Source organism: Triticum dicoccoides, chromosome 5B (genome assembly GCF_002162155.2).
Source record: "Triticum dicoccoides isolate Atlit2015 ecotype Zavitan chromosome 5B, WEW_v2.0, whole genome shotgun sequence".
Lineage (NCBI taxonomy): Eukaryota > Viridiplantae > Streptophyta > Magnoliopsida > Poales > Poaceae > Triticum > Triticum dicoccoides.
Window position 1 is genome coordinate 309,198,521 of NC_041389.1, and position 13,292 is coordinate 309,211,812.

Here is a 13,292-nt window from a genome sequence, read left to right on the forward strand (position 1 = left end):
GGACCGCAACCTCAACTATACAAGGAAACTAGGAGGTGGGCCCAATACAGAATATGCACAACACATATACTCAACAGGAGTGACCTTTGCAAGTGGTACCCCTTAAGTAATGACATCAGAGAAGTTTAGTTAGACGGGTGGGAGAACCACTTTCCTTGTGAGCATACGACCCAACCCTTCCATGCACAAACGATTTCAACCCAGGTTTTATCGACCATTCGACCTTATTAAAAAGGTGGGAAATCTGCTTCAAAAGTAAAGCCTCATTTTGGAGCTACAAACCAATTATGCCAAGATCACCCCTAGCTCTAGGTTGGGAAACCATATACCATGCTACAATCGAGTTCGGGTGTCGCTTCAAATCATCTTTTCTTCATAGACATAGCCTCCAAATTTTATCCTGACAACTGATCAAGGTCGTTTGCAACTTAAACATGCACGCAAAAATGTTTGAGAGAGCAAACAAAAGGAAATGGATGTAGGTTAAGTGACCTACATATGTCAAGAATCCAAGTAAATAGCATAGAACTACCATAATTCGGCTTAGGGTTCTCCAAAACAACCTTTTTTTATGGGACGCGACCACCCTGAAGGTAATACGTCCCAAGCTACTATTTCTGCTAGTGAGCGTTTTTTGGCCGATTTAACCTTTATTGTGATAGGACTAGCGCACCAGCTAGGTCCACATGTGCTCCGTGGGAGATGGTGACATGATGACGACCGTTAGAGCACTTGGTTGGTCCTACCCTGGTCAAAACCGACATGTCTTCTCTCTCTCCTGCAGTAGCAACTCACTCACTCTCCTATCTCCCCATGGTCTCTTCCATTGGCCTAGGTTAGCCATGTCAGCGACAAAAACAAACTATAGAGGCGACTCTGGGGCGGCGGAGGTACGACAACATGGGCAGTGAGTACTCTGAGGTTGACAGCTGGCTCAGGAGTGGTAGCTTCGCGACATAGTCTCCCGACATTTGACCCAACTGTCACCAGCTTACCCCCTCGGCGGCATAAGGTATGGCCATCTTCTCTCTCCTTGCCATCTCCATAGTAATATGTTTAGTGGATGTGGGGTTTGAACACATCCTGTGAAATAGTGAGTTGTGGTAGGCACATAGTTCTCTGAAATTGGAGTAGCTATAGTCTGAATCAGGCTACTTTTATAGTAAATATAAAAATTGGCCATAGTAATCTTTAAGTGTACCTAGTAGCAACATAGATGATGATTTTAGTAATAACATTTTTTATGGTAGTGCCTTACTAGTGTACTGAATTTTGTTATGGTTTGGATGATGAAAACTATTAAATAAGGTTCCATTTCCAAGGGAGACAATCCTGAAAGAAAAAAAATTCCATGTCAAATATCACTTTAGTCAATATGGTGGCCCTGATTGAGATTGAGGGCTATGGAGTAGAGGATTACATGTACTTTGTGAAGTGGGTGGAAGGGATGGAGCATAAAGATGTAGAAGAAATGGTGGGCATGTTTCAGTAGAAAAATGTTTTGAACATAACTGTCATGAAGGTTGTTGAGCCAGCTCCAGGATTTATAAACAAGGGTAGCTACATTGTTGAAGAACATCTCCCAATTAGTCAGTTAGGAGAGCGCAAGTGGACATGATTGGTGAGCCAATCCTATCATAATCAGGGTTAAATCGTCCTAACCAATCTCTAACAGAAAGTTATAGATTTTTTGCATCATATTATCTTCAGGGTGGTAGTGTTTTGTCTACAAAAGTGATAATTTTTGGAAACCTGGCCTAAGTTGTGGTAGTTTTGTGATATTTACTCCAAGAATCTTAGATGGAGTATTCAGACGTCTATCAACAATATCAACTAGAGGTGCCTAGTCATTGATTGTTGGCTTAGTTGTGCCCAGGGGAAGGCCCGGTAAAGTAAAAGGCATAGAGCCAATAGTGCATCTAAAGAACTATGCAAGAACTTGAGCGTGACATGCATCAACATTAATTGGTACCAAACAATATTTATGAAAGTTCACCTTTGAACCTGTAGCAAATTGGAAAGCCAACCATGCATCTTTAGAGACAAGTAGTTGATCAAATCTTGCTTCAAATATTAAAAGTGTGTCATCAACGTACTGTACAATCAGAAATTCATCACGTTAGATATGCACCGAAGAGGAAAGATTGCCAAGCTAAAACTGATCATTAACTACCGCCCAAGGTAAATCTGCACAATGATGAAAAGAGGGGCAAGAGAGGGTCACCTTGATGAACACCTCGCTTGCTGAGATTTTTCTTTCCAAATTCCTGTTTAATAAAGGCAATAGGGAAGTTTCTAGAATGTTTTCAATCCAGCTTGACCATCTTTGATGAGACCCCTTTTGCTCATGAATTTTGCAAAGTAGCTCGATGCTCAACTAGATCAAACACTTTCTGAAAGTCAATTCAGTAAAAATAACTTCCTTTATTGAATGCTTGGACTGATGCATATATTCAAATGACCACAATAGGAAGTCTTGTATGGTACGAGATTTTACAAATCCATATGGGTTACAATATACCAAATCCAAGATTGTTGTTTGGAGGTGATTTGCAAGTAGCTTAGTCAGCAGTTTCAGGCTTCAGTTTAGTAATGATATCAGTTGGGAATCATTAGGAGTCTTCGGAGAAGGAATTTTGGTGATTAATGCAATGAAAAAAAGCATTAATACTAGTAAGATCCATGAAACCAGAGTGGAAGTCATGACATAATGCTTGTTAAAACCTAACCATTAGAACCATCCATGCCCGGTTACTTATCACAAGTTAGATAGGCAACCAGATCGTCTATTTCTTTTTCAAACACAATGTGCAGATAAGTCCTGAAGATCAAGAATCATGGGAATGAGAACAAGCATGTCCCGAAGTACTTCTGTAGAGATGGATTACCTCAAGCGGATTCTAAAAGCCTCCCATAAAATTACAGCTTTTTTGAGTGATCCACCACTTCCCTGCCATCAGCCATGGTGACTTTTGCAATGTTGTTTTGCATGTACTCGTGTGGCTATGGAATGAAAAAGGCAGTATTGTCATCCCCAAGCTTTGTCCACCTTCTAGTGCAACATTTTATAAAATCTCGCTTACAATCCAGAAGATGCAGCAAACGAGCTTTAACAATGTCCTTGGAATTTCTCTCTATAATATGCAACAACCTTTCTTCCTTAAAAGTATCAAACATATGAATAATCATGTTGCAATTCTCAATTAGAAGATCCAACTGAGATACATTTTAAGACATTTTTTCTCAGAGTTTGCCAAAAAAAGCTGCAATTACGCAACCAACACCTTAGCATTATTCCCCTCCCTATGAATGTTCCAAACATCAACCACTAAGGAGAAAAAACATGACCTATGGATCTAGTAATTCTCAAACATGAAAAAAAAATTTGCCTTAGGGATGAACAGATCAACATGAATAACGCACCGTATGTGGTCAGACACTGGACGTGACAATGGTGCACTTGCGTGTTAGGGAATTTGAGAGTCCAGGGAGTTGAAGTAAAATGCCAATCCAACTGCTCAGGGATGGGCTCGCATGTCACTCCATGTAAATGAGCCACCCCCAAGATGATGAATAAGATCGCTAAAAATAAATATAACATTCATATCAGCACCATCCACGTAGCAGTTGTTAGTATAATGATAAACTTATAATCTCCCATTAAGAACACAACTCATCATTAGGTATCTCAAGTTTAGAGAGCCAAGAAATAAATTCAGAGCGCCTAGGTTGAGTATATGGACCATAAACATTCACCAATGTACATGTGAAGTTGAGGTAAGCTTCATAACAACGCCAAAACTTTCTTGAGATACAATTAACCCCTTAAAACTCCAAATGTTCAATAGAATAAGAAGACCACCCGATGCATCAACAAAGGGGACACATGAAAAATGATGAAATCTTTGAGGAGCAAACTTACAAATAGTAGAGAAATCAAAAGGATTTTTTTATTGAAAACACATAGTAGATGCCCCACTCTCTTCAATTTTATTCCTAAGCGTCGACCACTTTGCCTTAGAGTTTAACCCACACACATTCCAACATAAAACATTCCAAAGAATCAAACTAGCACAAGATGACATTGCTAAAATGAGATTAAGAGCGAGAAAGATAAAATTTCTTAAGCTTGACGAAGAAGGAACTCCTTAGTGAGCTCCGCCAGGTCGACATCGTAGAGCTCCACACCCATCCTTTGCGTAGAATGAACTTGCAAGCCCTCAGGAGTTGGTGCTGCTGGAACATCAGATTTCTTGTGCCCGCCTGGACGAGAGGGAAGTGAAATCTCCACAAATCCTTCCTTGTTTCTATGAAGGCCACAACGCAATTGGAAGGTCACTAAAGGTACATCGAGTTTGCTTTTCTTGCCCTTGGGATGGCTGCGAGCAGGAACCAAAGCTTTTGACACTCTAGAGTTCCATGCCATAATTAATATTCTATGGGCCAAAGGTTTTGGAGCAAACTAGATAATGTGCATGAAATTGCTATTTAACTTGGCTACTATACTTTAGCTATTATATTAAATGGGGTTCCAGGGAAAAATTCTACTACAAGCTAGAGAGAAGCAAGACAAGGGGACCCTCTATCACCCCTTTTGTTTGTGATTGTTGCAGATCTCTTACAATTAGTTCTGAACAAGGCAATGGTTCAAGGTTTGTTTACACAACCTTTACACCTAACATCATGCCCTGAATTTCCAATAGTACACTATGATGATGATTGGTTCTCATGAAGGTTGTCACCAAACAACTAATCTTCCTCAAGGCTCTACTAAACACTTTTGCTAATTCCATTGGATTAAAAGTCAACTATAACAAATCTAGCCTAGTCCCCATCAATGTTCCTGAGCACAAGCTGAAATTCTTATCAACATCTTGAATTATAAGAAGGGAAGCTTCCCTTTTACCTATTTGGGTCTGCCTCTTGGTCCGTATAAACCCACAATTGGGAAATGTATGCCCTTGGTCACAAGGATTGCAACTAAACTAATGGAACTTGCTACATTTATGACACAAGTAGGAAGACTTCTTTTGGTTAAGTCAATTTTAGCTTCACTACTAACTTTCTTCATGTGCTTCCTGTATCTTCCAGAAACTGTAAAAAACAGATTATAAAATACCATAGACATTGCCTGTGGAGTGGTCCTGATTTAGAGGATCATAGGCTTGCAATGGTAGCTTGGATAGTTATTTGCAGACCTAAAAATCAAGGAGGTTTAGGAGTTAAAGATTTGAATGTGCAAAACAAAGCACTCGTTCTCAAGAATCTCCATAAATTTTTTTTAACACGCATAACGTTCCATAGGTTAATATGGTTTGGGAATCGTACTACTCCAATGGGCATTTACCTGGTCAGCAAATACAAGGATCATTTTGGTGGAAAGAAAATTTAAAGCTGCTTAACCTATACAAGTCTACATCTAAATGTAACCTTGGAGATGGGAAATCAACAATTTTTTACAGACCTTTGGCACTCAAACTGTGCTCATTTAAGTTCCCCTCACTTATTCTCCTTTGTCAGGGATGTTGAGATATATGGTCATACTTCCATTCAAAGTGAGTACCTTGAGGACCTATTCCACCTACCTCTTTCAGTGCAAGCATATGGGCAATTCCTACAGCTTGAGGAAATTTGTGATGAGCTCAGATCATTTGCTTTTTCAACCTATACTAATACATGGGGTTATATTCGGGGATCAGAAAAGTTTAGTTCAGAAAAAACATATAATGTCATGATTGGAGTGAAGATTGACCCACCACACTTTCAGTGGATCTGGAATTGTTCCTGCCAACCCAAGCATCAATTTTTTTTCTGGATGTTGCTTCATGACAGTCAACACTAGGAATCTACTCAGGAGGAAGAGTTTTTATCTGGAATCTTATAATTGTGCTCTGATGAATTGCTAACAAGAGGAAACTCTCTTTCATTTATTTTGGGCATTCCCTTTTGCAGTTAGGTGTTGGAACTATGTCTGACCTAACAGAGTTGCCCCACTATCTACTTGGAAGCACTATGTTGGTGTAATAACTTTCCCCTTTGTGTTTTGGAGATTGTTGACAGAAATAGTAAGGAACTAATTTGTTTGCTAGTCCACATAGAGAGAAATAGTCCCTAAAGTACTGAGAAGAATGTTGTATTCTTCGTTGAAGTTTGAAGAACTTCGTCGAGGAACATCTGTGTTGCAGATAAGAAGAAGGTACATTTCAAGAAGAAAGTGTACCGAGAAGATTGTGTGAAAGGATTGACCCCTTAAAATTGTTGCTGAGGCAAAGCAATTTTCATTCGATGTGTCCAAAGAAGAATGACTGTAGTCGAGAAGATTGAAGATGAAGCGAAGATGTGGCATTTGTTTCGTTTCTCCTCTTCTCTTATTTGAGTCATAGGACCTTCATACTAATAAGAGGGGTATAGGTTCTCAATGCTTAGGTCTATTCTGATGCTTAGCCGAAACCTATGAAAGACTGAGAGAAATCTCTTTGTGTTTCGAATCAATACTTGCCAACCAGCGATGATATTCTTCTATGTTGCAAGAGATATCCTTCAGACCGAGGATTTAGCATTACTTGTTCCGCAATCAATGTTAGCGTTGTGCTCAAATTCTGACCGTTGGAAACGTGTCAGTTGGCCATTGGCTCAATCACGTGTCCTAATGGTCATTTCCCTTCAGGGAAGGTTGTGGCTATAAATAGCCACCCCACACCAATGTTGTTCATTGGTTCCTCTGCTTGAGATTTTGAGAAGATTGATTGAGCACCCCTTTTGAGAGATTTGAGTTTAAGATCCACCGAGAGAAATCAAGAGCCAAAACTTAGATAGTGGTTGAGCATCACAGTAGATCCGAGTTAGAGTTCTTGTACCTATTACTCCTGAGAGATGCACACACTCTAGACGGATAGGTGATGGCTTGACTGTCGAAGAATAATTGTCTTCACCAAGCTAAATGTTCAACAACCAAGAGTAATTGTGGTTCGTGAAGAAGTCTATCGAAGGTTTGGAGATTGCCGATAAGAATCTACCCCGAGTGAATTCAACCAAAGTCTGATCAGCTTTGGGTTGAATGAGAATAGGACGAAGAGACATTTGCTCCTGTGTTCAATCACAAGTCCCTCTAACCAGATGTAGCTCTTTTGCAGAAGACTGAACTGTCCTACCAAATCATTTGTGGCCATCGAGCACCACTGGTTCATTCTATTCTACTAAAATCATTCGATAGTTTTTTTTCGGTGCTCGATTCCTCGATAGATATCTCAGGTCTTAATCGTTATCTTGCTTATTGCTCGTGGTACTTATCTATCTCTCCATGCTTTAGTTCATCATATCTATTGCATGATTTGATGTTCTTCTGTCTAGTTGTGTGTGATCATAACGTGTTATCCTTCATAGATATCCACTTATGTTGTTCGCTTTACTTTCATTCTGCGGCACTATTGTTATAGCCAAAGCATTGTGCTACTATACCCGAAAGATTATCTTCACTTTCATCGAAAGTTTTGCTTAATCTTCTCTCTACAGTTTGTTGTGTACACTTGCCTCTGTTATCCTTTAGTGTACTTCAACAAGTATCATATCTGTTGTGATGTTTGGTTTGATTTGAAGTTTCGACAGAAATTTTAAATCTCCACTACAAAAAATACACTTCCGTGACGATACGTGTTTGTCACAGTAGGTCATGGTTTTTGTCATGCATGTACATCCATGACGATTTTATGATAGAATCAAGATAGTCATACCTGTGTTGTCGTAGAAGTGTTCCAAGACATTACCAAAATTATCATCACGGAAGTGTCCACTTCCATGACGATAAATCGCGCGTCATGGAAGTTCTTTCGTCAAGGGTGACCAACACATGGCATCCACCGTAGTGGGTCGCCGTTAAGCTATCGGGTCCGGTTTTGGATCCGATAACCCGCTAACAGCTACGACCAATGGGGATTTTCCACGTGTAAATTTTCATTGGCCGGAGGAACCACGTGTCGGCTCACTGTCGGGACAGATGTCATCCACTCATTGGACCGAAGGCGCCTATGATACGTCGACACGTGGCATGGCCCAACAGAGGCCCATATAGGTTAAAAAGGTCGGCCCAGTCAAAGGCCCGTAGTATTTACTCATGTACTAGAGGGCCAGCCCAATAATGGCATGTTTAAACATGGCCCATTTATGGCCTGTAGCCACATTTGGCCCGTTCATTGTTCGCCAAATATTTGGGTCCAATTACGGTCCAGTGAAATTACGGCCTGTTAGAGGCCCAATGTAGATATGGGCCTATTTCAGCCCGGTGTGTCTTTCGGCCTTGGAATGGCTCGTGCTGCCCATGGGCCATATATGGTCCAACGCGACATCCGGCCCTCTAATGGCTCGTGATAAAGGTGGCAACAATTCAGCCCAACGTGACTTTGGGCCTGTTAAAGGCATGTCGTACAATTCGGCTCGTTGATGCCTCTACAAAGCTTCTGGCCTATTAAAGGCCCATGATATCAGTGGGCCAACTAAGTCCCGAGATATGTTTCAGCCTGGTAATGGCCCGTCATATAACTGGGCCAAAAAAGGCCCAGTCTACATTTTAGCCTGCTGAAGGCCCGTCGACGACTAGTGAAAATTGAGGCCCAACATGCATTTCGGCCTGCTAAAGGCCCATGGTTACTTCTGGGCCGTAATAGGCCAGCACAATATTCAGCCTGCTAAAGGCCCATGGTTACTTCTGGCCGTAACAGGCCAGCACAATATTTAGCCTGTTGATGCCCAAAGCTACATGGGCCCAACTAAGCTTTGGGTCCACTAAAGGCCTAACTAAACTATGGGCTAAATGTAAGCCCATGTAAGTTGTGGGCCTGACGCAAAGTGTGAAGGCCCCAATGGCCTTTCAGGCCCAAGAAAGTTGCAGGTTGGCCCAATTGTGGCCCGCTAAAAAGCAAGCCAGTTATAGGCAAATGTTTCGGCCCGGTCGACTACATTAGATTTTCTCCATTTATTTACAGATAGTGAATGATGGCAGTAACTAGTAGGAATTAAGAATAAACCTACTCTATACAATAAATAAATTATGGCATAGTAACTTAGACTAAACCTACACTATACAATAAATGATTTATGGTATATTACATCCATTGGGCATCGAAGTTCACCACCAGTGATCATAAAGCGCAACGAAGAAGCAGATTACAAAAACTGGGCGCCATTGCAGCATAACAAAATAATACTGAACCAAAACCACTTCCAAGACAATTCAAGAAAGGTTAGCCTTGCGCGGGAACTGTTGTGCAAGCTGCTGAGCAAGGCTGTGAGACCGGCCTAGCATGTCGGCCATAGCTTCCAGGTGTAGTTGTTTAGCAATGAGGTTCTCATTGGTGTTCTCCACAATCTTTCTTAGAGATAGGACTTCAAGTCGAAGTTGAGTTGCAGAATGCCTTTCTGCTAGAACTTGGGACTGAAGAAGACGAACTGATTTAGACAGCGAATTCTTTGAGCTTGTATGACTGCTAGTCTCAAGTAACTTGAACACTACATCAAGACAATACTTTGGGGTTGTCTCGCTTTCTTCAAGATGTTTTGCCTTCTTTGCTGCAATATAGGTTGGGTTTGTCTCATAGCCTTCAGCAGACTTGTGCATGCCATCAGGCATCTCACCCTGAAACAAGCAGAGAGATGACAGGTTTTGCACGTGTATAAACAAAGATGTTAACTGTGCTGTTAATTCCATTCAATTTCAAATTAGAAAATAAAGAGTAAGTTCAAAATATCAATAGCATAATTTGGCATTGTTCATAATGCGGGGAGCTTCACCACACTACTAGATTACCATGTCAACATAACAAGCATAGATGAAGGGCAAAGACAATCATTGTATCTATTTTGGTTAACGTGCATGGCATGTTGTTCATATCATCAGCCACATCAGTAAGATAAAACAGGAGATGACAAGGTGCAAATGTGGGCTGCTTCACCACACACTAGACATGCAAATCATTGAGGGCAAAACTAATGCATAGTAAAAACTGGGTATAGAAAAGTATGATCAAAGTGTAACTTGCCTTGCTGACGATCCGAAAACTCTAGAGATTCGTAGTAACAAGCTTCGCACTCCGAAAGATCTAGCATAGACAAACAATAGCATACATAAGCACTCAAGCAAACATGCAAAGAGAAATTGAAGAAAAGATCCAGAAAACTCGAAAACAAGCAAATAACTAATCTGAACATAAAACAAATTTTAACAGCAGTATATTTATGTGGATTAGGTCTTAACAGAAGGTACATGTGATTAGCTACGATCTGCAAAAAGAATCAACTCAAACGGAGCTACGAAACTCAAGATACGAACAAAACAAGATCAAATTCAAATATGAACTAAACTCAAGTTTTAAATTCTCAACATCATGTTCAAGTTGGTTTACAGGATAGATGGGATCGCTCTGAAGATTTTGGCATTGGTTTCGTCGAATTTGGACAAACGAGCAAAAAATTACGAGGGTTTAAAGATTAGGGGCTAATCTGCGAAGAAAAATATTCGCGGATAGGTCCCTAGACTAAAAGTAGAATAAAAAGAAAAATCTACCGAACGAACGTTCACTACAGAACCTAATCTAACGAATCTGTTCATTACAGAAACTAAACGAACGAACGTTCGCTAAATAACTGAACTAAAAAAATAAACCGGACTAAAAGAAAACCGAAAATAAACCGGATCGGACCGGGGACAGCTTTATACCGGTTCGGTGGTTCGGGCGGCAGCGGCAACGGCTTCGGGTGGTGGCGACGAAGTGCGGTGGGAGGGTGTGCGGCGGGGTACGGCGGCGGCAACGCGGCAGCGGGTGGCGGCGGCTGTGGCGGTGGGGCGGCGTGGAGTGCGGTGGCGGTGGCGGCTTGCGGCGGCGGCGCTTGAGGTGCAGAGAGACGAGGGACGGGGCCTCCATATTTATAGGTGCGGGGGCCAATGCGGCTTGGGAAGGGGGCAAGGGCGAGGCGGCGGCGGACTCCCGTGGCGGCGGTGGACTCCTAGTCGGAGTCCGGCTCGGAGACGGCGGGGACGGCGGCCTGGGCCGGCTGGGTTGGGCGTGACCTAGTTCGGTCGGCCCAAACTTTTTTTAAACAATTTTTCCAGAGAAAAAAACACGATAAATAAATATGAATAAAATCCTAAAAACTTTAGAAAAATTCACGTAGCTATATGGCCTTATTATTGACCTAGTGAACATTTTTCTGGGCCTAAATGACTAAACTAAAAACAAACATTACAGTACTAATTACTTCGCTAACTAATAAATAACCTAGCGAATAAAATCCAATAAACTCTCCAAAAATTCAAAATTCAGTTTCCAATATTTCCTTACTGATTTTGAAGAAGTCATTTTATCTTCTCTCTTTATTTTAAAATAACTGGAAAAGAATTTCAAAAAACAATTTGATCGAATTTACCAAGTTTTGATAAATCAAAATTGGATTTTTGTGAAACCTACAACTCTCTCAAATTGGTCCTTGAGTCTCCTAAGGCCTCTTGGATCAAAATGCAACTAAAACAAAACAACAAAATGCATAAATCATGGATGCATATGAATAATCTATAAATAACATCCAAATTGAAAATTGGGATGTTACAGTTGGCCTACAAGATTCTCCTGTACTGTACAAAAAAATTATCTTTCAAGGTAATACTCACATCGCATTGCTCACACAAATTAGTTTTCCAGAAGTGTAATAGTTGAGTCATTGCGTCTTCAGTTAGTCCTTAACACGAAATCCATTAAATTCATTCAAGGGTTACTTGTTTATAAACTTTTGGTGGAATTTCTTGCCCACTTGATTGCCATATTTTATATACTTTTTCCATAATATATAGTAAGAAATAATTTTTTATTGGCTTATGATCATGGCTCATGTCTAGCAGTATTCACAGAGTCCTTTCACATGGTTTTCCTAGTTAACGGTCTGATATATTTACTTTGTATAAACTGCAATGAAGGGTCGTTTGAAGGATCTAGGGGCCAACTAGAGCTTATGTATGGTAGTTGGGCATGCTTGTTTTTCTCATGATGCGTCTATTGAATTTTCATTGTTCTCCTAGATCAGTTAATGTCTTTAGGTTGCTTATTACCCCACATATTTTGTGTTGCAGCTATACATGGAGGTACTACACTCTCATTTCGATAGGATGTCCAATCAAATCAAGCACTTATTTGGATTCACAGACTTTTCTCAAAGTGGTTTCTTATTCTCCCTCCAAGCTTTTCTGGCGTGCTGGCGGGGAGAGAAATATTGGTGCCTTCTCTTCGTCTAGTAGTTTAGGTTAGGGTTTTTTGTCCTTGCAGGTGAGGTGGGCAGATGGCGGCGCTTCTCGTTCGAGTTTGTATTCCGAGCTCCAATCATCCTCGAGTTTGTCTTCCGAGCTCCAATCATCCTCGATTCTGTCCATCTGTACGTAGTCGACGGAGCTCTAGCATAGATTCATGTGGCCTCCTTGGGACGGAAAGATTAGGTTTTCTTGTCGTGCGTGCGCGATAGTGAGATTTTGTGTCAGTTGCTTAAGTTCTATTCAAGGGTTTAACGGCGAGGACTGCGGCTCCAAGGCTTTGGTCCTTGGGGGCACATGCAGAGTTCCCAGCTGTCATTGCCAAAGTCAACTCGACTCTGATAAGAGAGCAGCGACGAGGGGCGTTGGCAGCTCGTTCCGGCAGCGGTAGTGGTATTTTGGTGGTCTAGAGACCTCGTGTTATTTTATTATGTTTGAGGTGTTTTGTACTTCTGATGATTTTTTATAATAGATCCGAATATTTTTCACAAAAAAATATGATGAAGCACTTGGTTTTAAATACTACCAATTGTGTCTCTGAGACTTATAATACTATCAGTTTTGTCTCATTGTTCAACATTGTTTTACACGGTGGGGCATACTGGTGTAACCTAACATTCATCTGTTCTTTATTTTAACTAAATAATTGCTCGTGCATTTCAACTGGATATAAATAGTCTAGTATGTTAGCCCATTATTTACCTACACATGTTAATGTGGTTGTGTAAATAAAAGTTTGAAACCCTGCCAATGATTTACCTACCTAAATAAAAGTTGCTTTTTTGGGGAATAAATAAAAATTACTTATTTGATAAGAAATTATTGGCTTATCAAAGAAAACATAGGTTTTTTTGATAAGTCAATGAAAGGTGGGGAAACCGGTGAAGAAAACCAGAGATAGAGAAGGAGGGGGGTGGAACCTTACTGTAGAAGAAATGTTTTGCCGATACAATAATCGTTGTATTGATGGGGTGCTGGTGCACGTATATATAAGTACAGGGTAGGC